General features: G+C 39.9%; 2 pseudogenes; both read left to right on the top strand.

Moving 5' to 3' along the window:
- The first annotated feature begins 4431 nt into the window (after positions 1-4431).
- LOC114117280 (F-box only protein 3-like) lies at positions 4432-12999 on the top strand (annotated as a pseudogene).
- Positions 13000-13298: 299 nt separating this feature from the next.
- Positions 13299-13785, top strand: LOC114117279 (large ribosomal subunit protein uL22-like; annotated as a pseudogene).
- Positions 13786-17009: the final 3224 nt, after the last annotated feature.

The raw sequence follows: 17009 nt of genomic DNA, 5'->3' as shown, positions 1-17009 counted from the left end.
GTACTCTGATGTACTCTGCATATAAGTTAAATAAGCAGGGTGACAATATACAGCCTTGACGTACTCCTCTTCCTATTTGGAACCAGTCTGTTGTTCCATGTCCAGTTCATCTGATCTTAAAACTCACCCTCCCGATCCAAAATACCCTTTAATATTCATCACATTTTTTTCCTTCCCTTTACAGCAAAAACTTCAAAAGAATAACTATTGAGTAATCTCCAGTCTCCACTTTCTTACCTCCCAATCTCATCTTGACCACTTCAATCAAGCTTCTAACTTTTCCATTTTCTCATAGAGGTCATCAATCTGATGTTGCCACATCCAATGGACACATCTGTGCCTCCATCCTACTGGGACTTTTAGCAACACTTAGCTTTATTGATCAACACCTACTTCCTGAAACACTTTCCTCTCTTGTCCTTAGTGTCACCTACTTTCCTAATTTTCTTCATACCTCACTGGATTTTTTTATTCCACTCTTAAACCCTTTGTTTCTACTCAATCTCTGAACTTTGGAATGATCTTGGATTTTTTCCCTTTTCTTTACCTACATTTATTTCCCAGGTGATTTCACCTGAGTCTCTCATTCTAGTCACTTTTACCAGCAGAGTATAGATCCCTGACTGGCCTCATAGTCTTTAAAGAGACAAGCAAGGATGATTCCAGGCAGAAATTAAGTTGCAGTTAATCAAGCATACTCCCCACCAAAACCAGACAGAGTTCCCAGGTTCATTCACACGCCCACTTCTCCCCAAGTAATAGTCTTTCCTTAGTTAGGACATTACACAGGCTTATCCAGACCTGTCCTTTCTGTATAGTGTTCATGGTTCCATCTGAAGCTCCAGAAGTACCTCTTCCTTCCTCTCCCAAGTCCACTTCCTCTCACAGAATATTTCAAAGTTAAACCCAACACAGCCACTTCAAATTTACACAGATCTCCTGACTCTGCATCCAGGATTTTTTTTCTAGTATATCAAGCTGCCTCTCAGACTCCTACTGATAAGTTTCATTTTATGTTACTCTATGTAGGTCTTTTGCATGAAATTCTTATCCTCCACCCACCACCCTCCCTTCCCCACCAAAATAACTGACCACTCATGCATGGCTCCATAACACTCTTATGCATTGTGGCATAGAGTTTGTTTTTCTAAACAAGTAAAACAAAAAGCTTGGCTTAAAAATAATAAACATGTTATACTCATGCATATCAGCAATATTTTAAAACAAGATCTGTTTTCTCCTGTTTTCCTTCACAACAATCTATTACTATGTCAGATTTCAAAACAAAAGCTAGTTTCCACAGGAAGGGAAAACAGGTCAAGGGAAACGAGGTTTAGATTTGAAATTTTACATAGCTTTCCCAGAAACAGTGACGGTTATTGGCACTTTACCACTTTTAATCCTGAGCATGAAATTCAAACTTCTATGGAAACAAAACTATGTAACTACGAACAAAACAAACAACACATTGGTCCCTTCCTGGTGTGAACTTTGGGTACATTTGGCAGCTCTTTCAAATTGTGAGTAATGTATCTCTCCTTCTCTAGCCACTTTAAAAAGGTCAGATTCTAAACTGTCAGGAAGGGTTCTGCTGCTACCGCTGCTGCTAAGTCGCTTCAGTCGTGTCCAACTCTGTGCGACCCCATAGACAGCAGCCCACCAGGCTCCCCCGTCCCTGGGATTCTCCAGGCAAGAACACTGGAGTGGGTTGCCATTGCCTTCTCCAATGCATGAAAGTGAAAAGTGAAAGTGAAGTCGCTCAGTCGTGTCCGACTCTTAGCGACCCCATGGACTGCAGCCTACCAGGCTCCTCCATCCATGGGATTTTCCAGGCAAGAGTACTGGAGTGGCGTGCCATTGCCTTCTCCGAAGGAAGGGTTTAAGTGGCAACTAAACTAAAATAAGGCATAAAGAAAGGCCTCCTTTCATGTTTCTCAAAGCAAGTTCTACTGACAATGTCTTGGGTAGTGATTTCATTTATGATGAAGTCTATACTTTTGTTTGGGTTATGATTTATTTATGATTTTTAACAGGCACCAGATATTGCCTCATTACCGTCTTGTTCAAGAAATATGTCTTGCAATGAATTTTGGTATGGTAAACTTTTTTCCCATTAGGCTAGGATGGGTGTTAAAAATTAAAAATGAGATTATTTCAACAATCTATTGAAGTCAGTGGTTCTAGGACTATAAATCTGTGGCCATGTGTGTGTTCAGGCACTAAGTCATGTCCATCTCTTTGCGACTCCACAGACTGCAGCACGCCAGGCTTCCCTGTCCTTCATTATCTCCCAGAGTTTGCTCAAATTCATGTCCATCAGATCTGTGGTTAGTATTAATTCCTTTTTATCAGAAATTCTGAGACTACATAAGAAAGAAGTACTGGAGCAGTCAGATTCCTGAGCCTAACTGACCATCACTGAACTAGGCACAGAGCAAGGTACCACAGAAACTATGTTCCCACTTTGGGTCCAGATTATACAGGCTACAGAAACAGATTACACAGGCTACAGATACAGATTACACAGCCTTGTCCAGAGTACCACATTGATTTGCTACTTGATCTTGGCATTTAAGGTATATTCTTAAGCCATGAGTTCAGTTAATTCAGTTCAGTTCAGTCACTCAGTCGTGTCCGACTCTTTGCGACTCCATGAATCGCAGCATGCCAGGCCTCCCTGTCCATCACCAACTCCCAGAGTTCACTCAGACTCACGTCCATCAAGTCAGTGATGCCATCTGGGCATCTCATCATCTGTCATCCCCTTCTCCTCCTGCCCCCAATCCCTCCCAGCATCAGAGTCTTTTCCAATGAGTCAACCCTTCGAATCAGGTGGCCAAAGTACTGGAGCTTCAGCTTTAGCATCATTCCTTCCAAAGAAATCCCAGGGCTGATCTCCTTCAGAATGGATTGGTTGGATCGATCTCCTTGCAGTCCAAGGGACTCTCAAGAGTCTTCTCCAACACCACAGTTCAAAAGCATCAATTCTTCGACACTCAGCCTTCTTCACAGTCCAACTCTCATATCCATACATGACCACTGGTAAAACCATAGCCTTGACTAGATGGACCCTAGTCGGCAAAGTAATGTCTCTGCTTTTGAATATACTATCTAGGTTGGTCTTAACTTTTCTTCCAAGGAGTAAGCGTCTTTTAATTTCATGGCTGCAATCACCATCTGCAGTGATTTTGGAGCCCCCAAACATAAAGTCTGACACTATTTCCACTGTTTCCCCATCTATTTCCCATGAAGTGATGGGACCGGATGCCATAATCTTCATTTTCTGAATGTTGAGCTTTAAGGCAACTTTTTCACTCTCCTCTTTCACTTTCATCAAGAGGCTTTTTAGTTCCTCTTCACCCTCTGTCATAAGGGTGGTGTCATCTGCATATCTGAGGTTATCGATATTTCTCCCGGCAATCTTGATTCCAGCTGGTGCTTCTTCCAGTCCAGCGTTTCTCATGATATACTCTGCATATAAGTTAGATAAGCAGGGTGACAATATACAGACTTGACGTACTCCTTTTCCTGTTTGGAACCAGTCTGTTGTTCCATGTCCAGTTCTAACTGCTGCTTCCTGACCTGCATATAGGTTTCTCAAGAGGCAGGTCAGGTGGTCTGGGATTCCCATCTCTCTCAGAATTTTCCACAGTTTATTGTCATCCACACAGTCAAAGGCTTTGGCATAGTCAATAAAGCAGAAATAGATGTTTTACTGGAACTCTCTTGCTTTTTCCATGATCCAGCAGATGTTGGCAATTTGATCTCTGGTTCCTCTGCCTTTTCTAAAACCAGCTTGAACATCAGGAAGTTCACAGTTCACGTATTGCTGAGGCCTGGCTTGGAGAATTTTGAGCATTACTTTACTAGCGTGTGAGATGAGTGCAATTGTGCAGTAGTTTGCGCATTCTTTAGCATTGCCTTTCTTTGGAATTAATTAGTGGACTGTTAATATAATAAAGGCAGTCATGATCCTGAGTGGCCTAAATGTTTTAAGATGTCAGTTCCATCTTATACCAGCTATGTGACTTTAGACAAATTGATTAATCCCTTAGCTTCAATTTCTTCTTCTGAAAATCAGAGTGCTGATAAGCAACCTCAGCAAAACTGTAGTCTGGACTTAATTACGTAAATACATGTATGTATCTGGTTCCCAATAAATGTTAGTTCCTTTCCCTTACATAAATTTAAATCAGGAATCAGTGGCAGATTCTATTATATCGTAAGTGCTTACTGATTCACATGGGTACTCACAAGAGTGTTCACTTATGTGCTGCCTCTTTAGAGACAAAAAGATTTCTAGGACTTTGGAGCTAATGATAAGAACATCCATCTTATATCCATTTCATGGATAGAATGCACAGCTTACAAATGCTGTTGAGGCAGTGGGGGCAGTGGGAATGGGCCAGGGCTGGGCAGAGGCTAGGCAAGATGGCAGGCATGGAGACTGAGTTGGTGTCCCTGATCCCGGTATCGCTGCCCACCCATTGGTTCTTCATTTTATCCTTCTTGGACTGCTGCTGCTGCTGCTGCTAAGTCGCTTCAGTCGTGTCCGACTCTGTGCGACCCCGTGACGGTAGCCCACCAGGCTCCCCTGTCCCTGGGATTCTCCAGGCAAGAACACTGGAGTGGGTTGCCATTTCCTTCTTCAATGCATGAAAGTGAAAAGTGAAAGTGAAGTCTCTCAGTAGTGTCTGACCCTCAGCAACCCCACGGACTGCAGCCTTCCAGGCTCCTCCATCCATGGGATTTTCCAGGCAAGAGTACTGGAGTGGGGTGCCATTGCCTTCTTCATCCTTCTTGGACTACAGGGACCTAATCAATTGTTCCAACATCAGTCAAAGTCTTAGTTAGCTATCAAGTCATGATCTGCTGTGGAAAAGACACTGCAAAAAATAGTGGCTGATATCTGAGGAGGACAAAACACAGAAGAGTCAGTGTTGGCAATTCCTCTTCACTGATATTTGTTTTAATGTAGGAAGGTATAATGACCATAATGATGCTATTTAAAAGGCCTGGGATGGTCTCAAGAAATATTTGAACCCACATGTCCTCAGACGGTTTATTCTCTAAAAGAAGGTGGGTAATCAAAAAGGAAGATATATTCTCTGGTTCAATCCCTGGGTCGGGAAGATCCCCTGGAGGGCATGGCAACCCACTCCAGTATTCTTGCCTGGAGAATCTCTATGGACAGAGGAACCTGGCAGGCCATAGTCCATGGGTCGCAAAGAGTCAAACACGATTAAGCAACTTAGCAAGCAAGCAATAGATGCTGTGGAAGCTCAGATGAGCTGCAAGCTTCCTGATTATCATCCACAATGGGCAAAAGTCAGTCGTTCCTGGTTTGTTGGGAAACGTGGCGCTGTCTAATCACTATTATTCTGAGGATTTTTATGATTTGATACAGATTCTGGAGGCTTCTAGCAGAGATCGGGACTGAAATACTGTCTCCCTTTAACTTTTTGCATATATACTGGTTTCAGTCAGTACATATAGCAACGGAAACTGCAGAGGGCCAAAACAAAAATGAAATCTTCTGCTAATATCCAGACCAAATGGCTCAGAATCCAGCTGCTATTGACATGTTTAAGTGCAACTTTTACTGACTGGTTTACTTCTTATGCCAACAATGTTGTACTGTGAAGAGGGCTTCCCTATCATCAGAGACCAAATTTTCAGGTATGTTCATGACCTAGCGTGTGTAGCAATGACTGGGGATATTACAGTTTCAGTTTCCACATTGTCTCTGCCAGAATTTAGTTCTTTACATCCACCCCACTATTTCTTCATATACCAAATCAGAATTGAAATGTCAAAAGACGCACTTCCTGAGAAGGCTTGTCAGTTAGATCATTGCTACTGGAGGATAACAAATGCTGAAGGTGATGTGGAAGAAGTTCAAGGACCTGGAGTAGTTGGTGAATTTCCAATCATCAGTCCAGGCCAGGTATATGAATTCACAAGCTGTACCACATTTCTCTACAACATCAGGCTATATGAAGGGATATTATACCTTCCATTTTCTTTACTTGAAGAACAAGATCTTTAATGTTGTCATTCCCGATTACATATGGCATGTCTGACATTCTGGGTATGTATAACTCAATTGGAAATGGGTTCTGATGAATATAAAGAGATGGAAGAGGAAGAAGTGGGGGAGAAGGAAGATGATGGTAAGAATCAGCAGATAAGGATGAATCTTATGAAGATGACCAGGAGGAGAGACAGAGAAAAGTCTTTGATGTTATCATTTGAAGACATCATTGTTCTCACTTTTTTTTTTAAGCAAATTGATTTCACTGGTGGCTCAGATGGTAAAAAGTCCGCCTGCAATGCAGGTGACCTGGGTTTGATCCCTGGATTGGGAAGATCTTCTAGAGAAGGGAAGGGCTACCCACTTCAGTGTTCTTGCCTGGAGAATTCCATGGACAGAGGAGCCTGGTGGGCTACAGTCCATGGGGTAGCAAAGAGTCAGACATGACTGAGCAATTAACGCTAACACTTCCACTGCTGATGGAAGACCTGGGGTGAATTCTCAATAATGTAAATAAATTGTTCTCAGCTTATAGCAATAAAAACTAGCGTGAAATGTTGTGCCAGGCCTTGGGTTCTAAGCAACACTACTTTAGGAATTGGATTTGTGTTTTTGAGGTAGAGGAGGAAATGGGAATTTTTTTTTCCTCTTCTTGAAGTCAATGGGAGAATAGTTCTCTACTAAGAAACAGACATTCCTTTGTTTAAAAATTTTATACTTATAAAAACATTTAAGTGGGAGGAAATTGTTTTGAATAAGGATTTAAAATGAAGCAGAAATACCTGGTTGTTTGTTCTTTCTTAGACAATTTGTCCTTGAATTTAGAGTTTTCATCACAACAACCTTGCTTTAAAGTCTATCAGTACTTGACCTTGAATCTGGTCTTCAGCTCTACCAACCTTGAATTTAAGTCTTCAACACTATGACCTTATCATATTGTTCACAGATGCATCGTTTTTGAGGGGCGGTTTGTAAAAGTATCTATTGCGTTGTTTACTAACAAAAGAGTCTTCTCAATGTCTCATGTAGTTTAAATTTGTAAATACTGCTACTGTTTTGTGTCCCCTTCAGTGATTCCTGGATATTTTGTACTCATAGGGAACTAACTGACTAAATAGCTTGAACACTGGTTGGTTGTCCTTTCTTGACTAACTTTGTGATAAGTGACATGAATTTTATGTTAAGATTCAGTACGTTTTCCTGAAACATGGATTTCTTTATAATTAGATAATTGAGAGTCTGGAATGCAATCCTCCAAGTGTCAAAAGTTCACATTTTGAAAACAAATTTTAGTTCCAATCCTGTATTCTGGGTAATTGACTATTTCCTATAAACTAGCATTAACAAGCAAAAAAAAGATATTGTTCAGCTAAAATAATAAAAAATATTAAGGCCATTATAATAGGAAGAAATGCTTGTGGACTCAGCTAGATTTTTTAAACTCGATTTAGTCAGTTTGTAGCAGCACTGAGCTTACTAAAGTGAACTTCAGAGAAAAGGGAAGGAAGTGGTTATTTCAGCTGCAAAAAACAATATGATGAGAACGCAGAAGAAAATAAGATGAGACCAGAGCAAACACAAAGTCTATCAGAACGTTCCTCTGGCTTCACTGATACGTATGCTGTAGATGCTGCACTAGTTCAGTTCAGACAGTTCAGTCGCTCAGTCGTGTCCGGCTCTTTGCGACCCCATGAATCGCAGCACGCCAGGCCTCCCTGTCCATCACCAACTCCCGGAGTTCACTCAAACTCATGTTCATCGAGTCGGTGATGCCATCCAGTTATCTCATCCTCTGTCGTCCCCTTCTCCTGCCCCCAATCCCTCCCAGCATCAGAGTCTTTTCCAATGAGTCAACTCTTCAAATCAGGTGGCCAAAGTACTAGAGTTTGAGTTTTAGCATCAGTCCTTCCAATGAACACTTAGGACTGATCTCCTTTAGACTGGTTGGATCTCCTTGCAGTCCAAGGGACTCTCAAGAGTCTTCTCCAACACCACAGTTCAAAAGCATCAATTCTTCAATGCTTAGCTTTCTTCACAGTCCAACTCTCACATCCATACATGACCACAGGGAAAAACCATAGCCCTGACTAGACGAACAATGCTATTTCCAATTCAGGCTCCTGCCCTGAGCATGACTGCTCTCACTGGCATGAATGTGGAAGGATGGGAATAGAAACCAATCCAGTGAAGTCCTGGATTCAATAATACACACCAAAAATCAATTCTAGGAGGTTTAACTACTTAAGTATACAAAATTACTGGAAGACAACACCAAAGACAATTTTTCCAAGTGGTAGCTAGATATGGCTACATAAATTTAAAATCTGTAAATATAAATGACAAACTAGGAGTCACTGACATTAAAATATAAAGCATGTACAAATAAATAAGAAAAATATGATTACAGTAATAGAAAAGCAGACAAGGGAAATAAGTAGAAAATTCCCAAAAGAGAAAATTACAAGGGCCCATATTTATTTTTTAAAAGTTAAACCACACTATTAGTCAAATAAAATGCAAATCATAGGAACTAGAAAACATTGTACCTACCAAAGTTGCTAAAAAAAATTTAATATTAATGCCTAGAACAATGACAGTAAGATATAAACAACAATAATATTTGGGGGGAGAGAGTTTGACAATTTATTAAGAAGCTAAAAATGATTCATCTTTTGACTCAACAAATCTACTTTTTGTAATCCATTCCAATAAAATAATCATGATTGCACAGAAAATTTTATCCATAAAAATGTTCAAATGGCAATATTTATCATATCAAAAAGGGCTTCCCTATTGGCTCAGAAGGAAAAGAATCCTCCTGCAATGCAGGAGATCTGGGTTTGATCCCTGGGTTGGGAAGATACCCTGGAGGAGGGCATGGCAACCCATTCCAGTATTCTTTCCTGGAGAATCCCTATGGACAGAGAAGCCTGGTGGGCTACAGTCCATGAGATCACAAAGAGTCGGACACAACTGAGTGACTAAGCACAGCACAGCACATCAAATTAAAAAACTAAAAACAAGTGTCCTAAAATAGAGATTGCTAATTAAATTATGTTACATTTATAAAGAAAACATGTATGCAACCATCAAAAATGATGTTGTGGAAGAATATTTAATAACATAGGAATATGTTAATAATTGACTGCTAACTAACCAAAAAAAACAGTTTTTAAGCTATGAAACAGCATGGATAGCATTCTTCCATAAAAGAAGGAGCAACCCAGAAGACTAGGTAGGAAAAACAGTTTGCTCCTTGGGTATCTGCGTGGAATCATTTGTAAAAGTTGTTGCAATACTGTGTTGAGAGGAATTCAAAAGGTAGATAGGGCTCAGGGAGAAGAGCTTTGACTCAATCAACAATATCTGGTGGTTAAATCCATTCAACAGTGTACTGATACAATATCTTGAAGTTAAGGATTTTTATTCACTCATTCATTTATTTAATAACTATATGTATTATAATTATATATGTATATATAATTATGTATATATGTATAATATAATGTATAATATAATTATATGTATGTATATATAAACATGTATATATAATTATATGTATTATAATTTTCCTAGTATTCAGGGTGTGGTGATAGTTTAGTTGCTCAGTCTTGTCTGACTCTTTGCGACCCTGTAGACAGTAGCCTGCAGGGCTCCTCTACCTATGGGATTCTCCAGGCAAGAATACTGGAGTGGGTTGCCATTTCCTTCTCCAGGGGATCTTCCCAACCCAGGAATCAAACCCGGGTCTCCTGCAGTGCAGGCAGATTCTTTACCAACTGAGCTATGAGGGAAGCCCTGTGTACTCAGGGGGAAAGTGCTAAATTGCTCAACAATGATGAACTGCACATTTGAGATCACATGGTAACTGTGAAAACCTGAAGGTGAAAGAGTAGATTTCTTTATTCACTCATTTTTATTTAACAATTACTTATACAGAGTTTCCTATGTGCAAGCACCATGCTAAAGGCTTCAGAAATATTTAATCATCTTTTTCTCACAATAATCATATGATACAATATACTATTATTATTCCCACTTTACAAAGAATAGGTGAGGTGACTTGCCCACAGTCAGAGAGCTACTGAGTGGCATAACTGGGATTCAATCCCAGGAAGTCTGTCTCCTGGTTGGGTCACCACACTATTATGTACAACACCTTGCACAATATATGGACCATTGTTGCTGTCACTGTTTAGTCACTAAGTCATGTCCAGCTCTTTGCAACCCCATGGACTGTAGCCCACCAGGCTCCTCTGCCCATGGAATTTTTCAAGCAAGAATATTGGATTGGGTTGCCATTTCCTTCTCCAATATGATGCTGAAGAAGACTCCTGAGAGTCCCTTGGACAGCAAGGAAATCAAACCAGTCAATCCTAAAGGAAATCAACCCTGAATACACATTGAAAGAACTGATGCTGAAGCTAAACTCCAATACTTTGGCCACCTGATGTGAAGAGTCGACTCACTGGAAAAGACCCTGATACTGGGAAAAATTGAGGGCAAGAGGAGAAGGGGGTGACAGAGGATGAGATAGTTGGAGGGCATCACTGACTCAACAGACATGAGTTTGAGCAAACTCTGGGAGACAGTGAAGGACAGGGAAGCCTGGCATGCTGCAGTTCATGGGGTTGCAAAGAGTCAGACACGATTTAGCAACTGAACAAGAGCAAGGATAAGTTTTAAACCTTAAATTGAGGACCAGAAAATATAAGATGTTAAATAAATATAGAAGGTGAGAGAGACAGATTCATGCCAGAAAAAAATTAGTTGCAGATTTATTTCAAGTCCAAGAATAAAAATGTAGCAGCTAAGAAAACTAATAATTTTTCAGACTTCATTAACAGAAAAGAAGTAAAGGAGAGGAATGAAAGGGAAAAAATCTAAAAGTGATTGATTGTCTACTGGGTGCTAGGTAGTTTATATATAGAGAGAGTTTGTTGCTTAATCACTAAGTTGTATCCTACTTTTTTGTGACCCCATGGACTGTAGCCTGCCACACTCCTGTCTATGGGATTCCCAAGCAAGAATACTGGAGTGGGTTGTCATTTCCATATAAATCTCAATTAAATCTCTTTGGAGGAAGGGATTTGTGGGAGACTGGTTGCATCATTGGCTTCAGTGGCTCCCCTCCATCCACATGCATTGCTATGTGACTTTGTACCTCTTTCTTCCTTTCCCTTCCCCCTGCTGCCCCATCAAGCGGTAGAATCTTCATTTTCTGAATTTCAGCTGGATTTTCTTTGGCCAAAGAATGCAACCAAAGCAACATCACGCCAGTTCTGACTCCATGTCTCACAAGACCCTGTGTGCTTCCACGCTGCCTGTCTTGGAACCCTGCTAGTCACCCTATGAGTAAGTGTGGACTCACTTGCTAGAAGATAAGAGACCATTTATGTCATCACAGCTGAAGTCATCCTAGATCAGTCAACCCACTGAGTTCAGATATAAGAGAGGTCAGCCAAGTTTAGCCGACCCTACCATAGTCTCTTGAGAAATAACATGTGGTTATTGCTTTAGTCATTAAGTTTTGAGCTGTTTGTTGACATGGCAGTAGTCATATGACACCGCATTTTTTTTTGTTTTGTTTTATAAAAGCAAAAACAGAGGCTGAAAGAAGCATTTTACCCAAAAGCACCAAATTTTTAAGCCTATCTGGGAAGTCAAATCCAAACTATTTCATTTCAAAGCTCAGCCTCCTAACACTACCATCAAATGTATAACATTCAGATATTAGAATAACCACCTCACTGACTCTGCAGTAAACTTGCTACACAAGAAGTACCATATTTAATTCTATACACTTGAAATGAATCCAGAAGAAACTAAAAATAATTTTATAAATTCTACAAAAAAAAAAAAGGGAAAGGAGGGTTTGCTTAGGTTGGGAAAGATAAAACTGAAGAAGGACATAAAGAGAAGGATAAATTGTTTTCCATTGTTACTGTCTCATTTACTGTGATTCCTTCAGGAAACAAGCTCCCCATACACAGAAAGATACATATAGTCCCTCGAGCCTATCATTGAATTCAGGTGAACTCTCTGTCTTGTGGTGTTTATCACACAAGGGTCTTCGTGACCTTCATAGGCTCACTTTGAGCTTTTAGATGGCCCTTCCCAAAACCATATCTGTTTATAACCACACTGTTCTCACCTTGATTGTTTTCTTAAATCCTTTTCCAGGTAACATGTCTACCAGCTTGACTTGGCCTCTGAAACTTGACTCTTCCCTCTACAATGATGTAATAAGGAAGTTCCTTCATACCACAAACCCAAGTCCTGTCTTGTGCCTCCACTATCACCATCCTCAGAAACATAGAGGGTTATTTTTGTTTTCTGTAATCCAGCCAGAGATAAGGGAGGAAACAGAAGATGGAAAAGGTACCTACTTCTTAACCACCTCAGCCAACAAGCTATGTGTGCCAGATTCCATTAGTGAGAGATAGTCACATGTCCCCACTGAAGTGTAAGACAAATTGGGAAATGCAGCCCTTGGCCACTTCCAAGAAGCCACTGCCCAGTAATTACTCCTCACTCTGAAAAGGGAATGCAAATATTTGGTGAAGAGTCAATCGCCACTACTGCCCCTGGATAATAAAACAAATGGGCTTTAAGTTCTATTATAACTCCAGTTTTCATGACTCTCACCTTTCATAAAGGTTCAGCATAAGAAATATCACTTGCATTTAACTGCAAATTCTTCAAATTTCTAGTCTGAACACATTGATCACAAGCTCTTATATTAGAGCTTCAGGACTTACTGACTAAATAACAAGAAGAATGTACTCCTCTAAACTTTGTATGCCCAGAACATATAGTAACTTCCCAAGGAATATTTGTTGAATAAATGAATATATGTTATCCAGGGTTACCCACACAAAATGAACCTGAATTCTCCCTTGAATTTAATGTCAGAGATGTTTGTTTATTAAAATAAATTTCTACACCTGTCTGCTCCTACCACATTAAGCTAGTGATGGTTCTGTGAGCATGTAATATTATGGTCCTTCATACATGTTCAGATACAGCTTCCTTTGCCTAGATTAATCTATCCCCATATTCACCTGGAAAATAGCTTTTCCCTTCCTCAAGAGTTGGTTCAAGCTCTTCTAGTAAGCAGCCTGAGGTGACCTCTAAAAATGGTATGGTATTCACGTGACCCAGAAAATCCCATAAAATCATGCAAATCAAGAGGTTCAGATCTTCGTGTTCACTTTAAGAATACTTGTGAAACTGCCCAGGCCATTAAGAATATGCAATCTGAAAAGCCACCAAGTATCTAAAGGCCGTCACCTTAAAGAAGCAACATGTGCTGTTCCGTCGTTACAACGGTGGAGTTGGTAGCTTTGCACGGGCCAAACAGTGGGGCTGGACACAGGGTCAGTGGCCCAGCAAGAGAGCTGAATTTTTACTGCACATGCTCAAAAATGCAGAGTAATGATGAACTTAAGGGCTTAGATGTAGATACTCTAATCAATGAGCACATCCAGGTGAACAAAACCCCTAAGATGCAGGGCAGGACTTACAGAGCTCATCGTCAGATCAACCCATACATGAGCTCTCCCTGCCACATGGAGATGATCCTTCCTGAAAAAGAACAGATTGTTCCTAAACCAGAAGAGGAGGCTTCACAGAAGATATCTTCCCAGAAGAAAAAGATACCCCAGACGAAACTGAAGAAACAAAAACTTATGGCCCCGAAATAAATGCTGCCAAAAATAAATGCAAATAAAAGTAAACAAACAAACAAAGCGTTGGCTCAAGAATATCTCTCCTCCATGTACTTCTTCCCCTGTGCTTCCATTGTACCCATTACAATTCTTATTCTAATCTATGGAAATTATTTATTTATTTCTGTCTCCCCATTAGATTATAAACCATTTAAAGGTAGAAATCATGGCTTTTCAGCTTTACATTATCAACATCTTGACCACTGTCTGACCTTATCAGAGATGCTCAATTAATACTCATTTAACAAATTATCATTGCTTTAATGTATCCCATACTTAAATAAAAACAATATTAGCATTTGAAGAATGATACACTTCAATGATATATCTCTCACTCCTTGTCCCCTGAACACAAAGTAGGCTGATCCGTTGAGACAAATCAGAGTAGATATTAAAAGGGGAAAATCCTCAAAGTGGTATTTAAGTTGGAGAGCTTCTAATTTCATTCATATTACAATATATACATCTCTCAACATAATAATACATTCTCTCTTGGGTTCTATTACAGTTTCAAGCTGGCTTGGACACCTAACTAGACGTTAACCAGTATTTTGTCTGCATGATAATCACTTCAGCAGAATTAATTTTACTATTTTGTATGGGTACTACAGTATTTATAAAGCTGAGTCACTTGCCTTCAACTGAAATCTTTAATTTTTCAGATAGTATAAGAGGAGACAAGAAAAAAAATTAGCTGGAAGCCTATGGGGTTCCTGATACCTACCATACTTACTTTAGTCATCAAAATCTTAACATCAACCTAGTAAGAGATAAGTGTTATTATCAACATTTAGACATGAGCAATCTAAGCTTTAGAAAGCTTAACATTGTTAGAGACAGGATTCAAGTTCAGATCCATCAAGATCTGTGGTAGGCTGAATAATGAGCCTCTCTCCCACCCACCCCCACCTCCATTAAAATGTCCATGTCCAACCCCCTAGAGCCTTATATGGCAAAAATGATGTGACTAAGGATGTGAGATTTGGATGTTATTCTGGATTACTGGTGGGCCCTAAATGTAATCAGAGCCCTTGTAATTGAAAGAAAGCATTTGTCTACAGTAGAGGAAAAGGCTTCCCTGGTGGCTCAGACAGTAAAGAATCTGCCTGCAATGAAGGAGACCTGGGTTCAATCCCTTGGTCAGGAAGATCCCTTGGAGAAGGGAATGTCAACCCACTCCAGTATTCTTGCCTGGAGAATCCCATCAATAGAGGAGCTTGCTGGGCTACAGTCCATGGGGTCGTGAAGAGTCAGACATGACTGGGCACTAAGCACACCCACAGAGGAAAACGCATGGCGACCTTGAAGGCAGAGTTTAAAGTGATATATCCAGGGAATGCTAGGGTACTCGAGAAGTGAAAGTGGTAAGGAACAGATTCTCTCTTGAAGCCTCCAGAAAAAAACAGGACTGCTGACATCTAGCTTTTAGCCTCTTAGATGTCTTTTGATCTTCTGAACACTAGAACACCAGAAAATAAATTTGCACTGTTTGTGTAATTTGTTGCTGTAGCAACAGGGACCAAATACAGGCTCCAAACTTTGAGAAAATCTACATAAATTAATTCAATGCAACAAATACTACATAAGACAGAGTACTTAAACGCCTCCCCATCAGGAAAGGGCAACCACTGGAGAAGTGTCAGACCAGACAGGGGAATTCCAAACACAAACACCCTCCAAGGACACTTGAGCCACCCTTATGACTGTTCCACAGGAAAATGTGTTACTCTTTAGCCAAGTACTCCAACACATCTTCCCAGTTTGGAGGAAGGAATAGTGTGAGAGCCAGTCACTCAGGTAGCCAAGCCATAAAACCTTGTAGAGCTAAATCAAAACTCTGAACTGAATCCACAAACCTGAGGTGGCCAACACAAACCTCAGTAGAACTAGCTGTACTTCCAGTAGCAAAACATTTTTAAACAAGGGCCATAGTACATTTCCAGCTCTCGGGGCAAAGCCTTGCATATATCCTACAGTAGCCCAGCACTGGAATATACCAGAGAATAAGTAACTCGGGGGGGGGGGGGGGAAGCTTGCAAAATCTATGCCTAGCCCAGATGGAAAAACCAAGCTACTGGCTTTGAGGCAGTAAAACCTCATGCCAGCAATAGTCTCCTCCAGGATTACATTTGGCATAAGAATGGGAATTATAGTAGTTTGAATTACATGTACTTTTCCAGTGCAGAATAAGTACTACCATGGAATGAAAGAAAGGTTGCTTATCTCTTCTGTTGTTCATTGAGACAATTCTCACTGACACTCAAGGCTGCTGCCCAGTGTCTCCCTCTCAAGGGAAGTGTCCCAAGGAGGCAACAATGGCCAAAGCCAAGAGAGAACAGAAACTTCTGAATAAAATTAGCTTTTGTTTTCCTGCCCTCCTTTGATCTTGATAATATTTCAGCATGAAAAATTTTCAGCACTAATTTTCTGAAATATTCAAAAAGGTAAAGTTCAGAGGTAAAATTAATAATATTAGTAATAGGGACTTCCTTGGCGGTCCTGTGGGTAAGATTTCACCTTCTAAAGTAGGGGTTGCAGGTTCAATCCCTGGTTCGGGAGCTGAGATCCCACCTGCCACATGGCCAAAAACCCAAAACATAAAACAGAAACAATATTGTAACAAATTCAGTAACGACTTTTCAAATGGTCCACACACCAAAAAAAAAAAAAAAAAAAAAACCTCAAAAAAAAAAAAACCCAAAATAATGATAATGTTGTCTGTTTGGTAAGGGAAGTTTCCCTGATGAGGTGGAGTATAATCTGACTGACAACAAAATATGAATATAATGAGAAAATGACTGAAATCTAAAGCAATTTTAACAGCAAGTATGGAAAGCAATAATAATATTTTCTAGAATCCCTTAATGAAAAGCCATCCTCAAATTTTAAAATTCAATTTGTTCACTCATCAGTCTCCCTGAATCTTCTGAACTGAGGGTGTAAGAATTGTCAGAAATCCCATGAACCATATCTTAATCGCTTAAATGATCTTTACAATGACTTTTATTTCAGATGAACTATATCAGAAAATGTCTCCCTAACATTCATTAAAATCAAGTCAATAGGTAGTAATTGAGCATCAGTGATTCACAAAATGCTGTGAGAGATACAACAGTCAAAGTCAGTGTCCTCTCAGGGTTTATAATCTATGAAAAAGAAATGACAAAAATATATAGAATATTCAATAACAGAGTTTAAAATTTGGGTCAAAAAATAGAAACACATCACAGAGTAGTATCTGTGAT

The sequence above is a fragment of the Ovis aries genome, chromosome 12, assembly GCF_016772045.2.
Source record: "Ovis aries strain OAR_USU_Benz2616 breed Rambouillet chromosome 12, ARS-UI_Ramb_v3.0, whole genome shotgun sequence".
Lineage (NCBI taxonomy): Eukaryota > Metazoa > Chordata > Mammalia > Artiodactyla > Bovidae > Ovis > Ovis aries.
The sequence above is the reverse complement of the archived record's forward strand: the minus strand, read 5'-3'. Positions and strand labels throughout refer to the sequence as shown.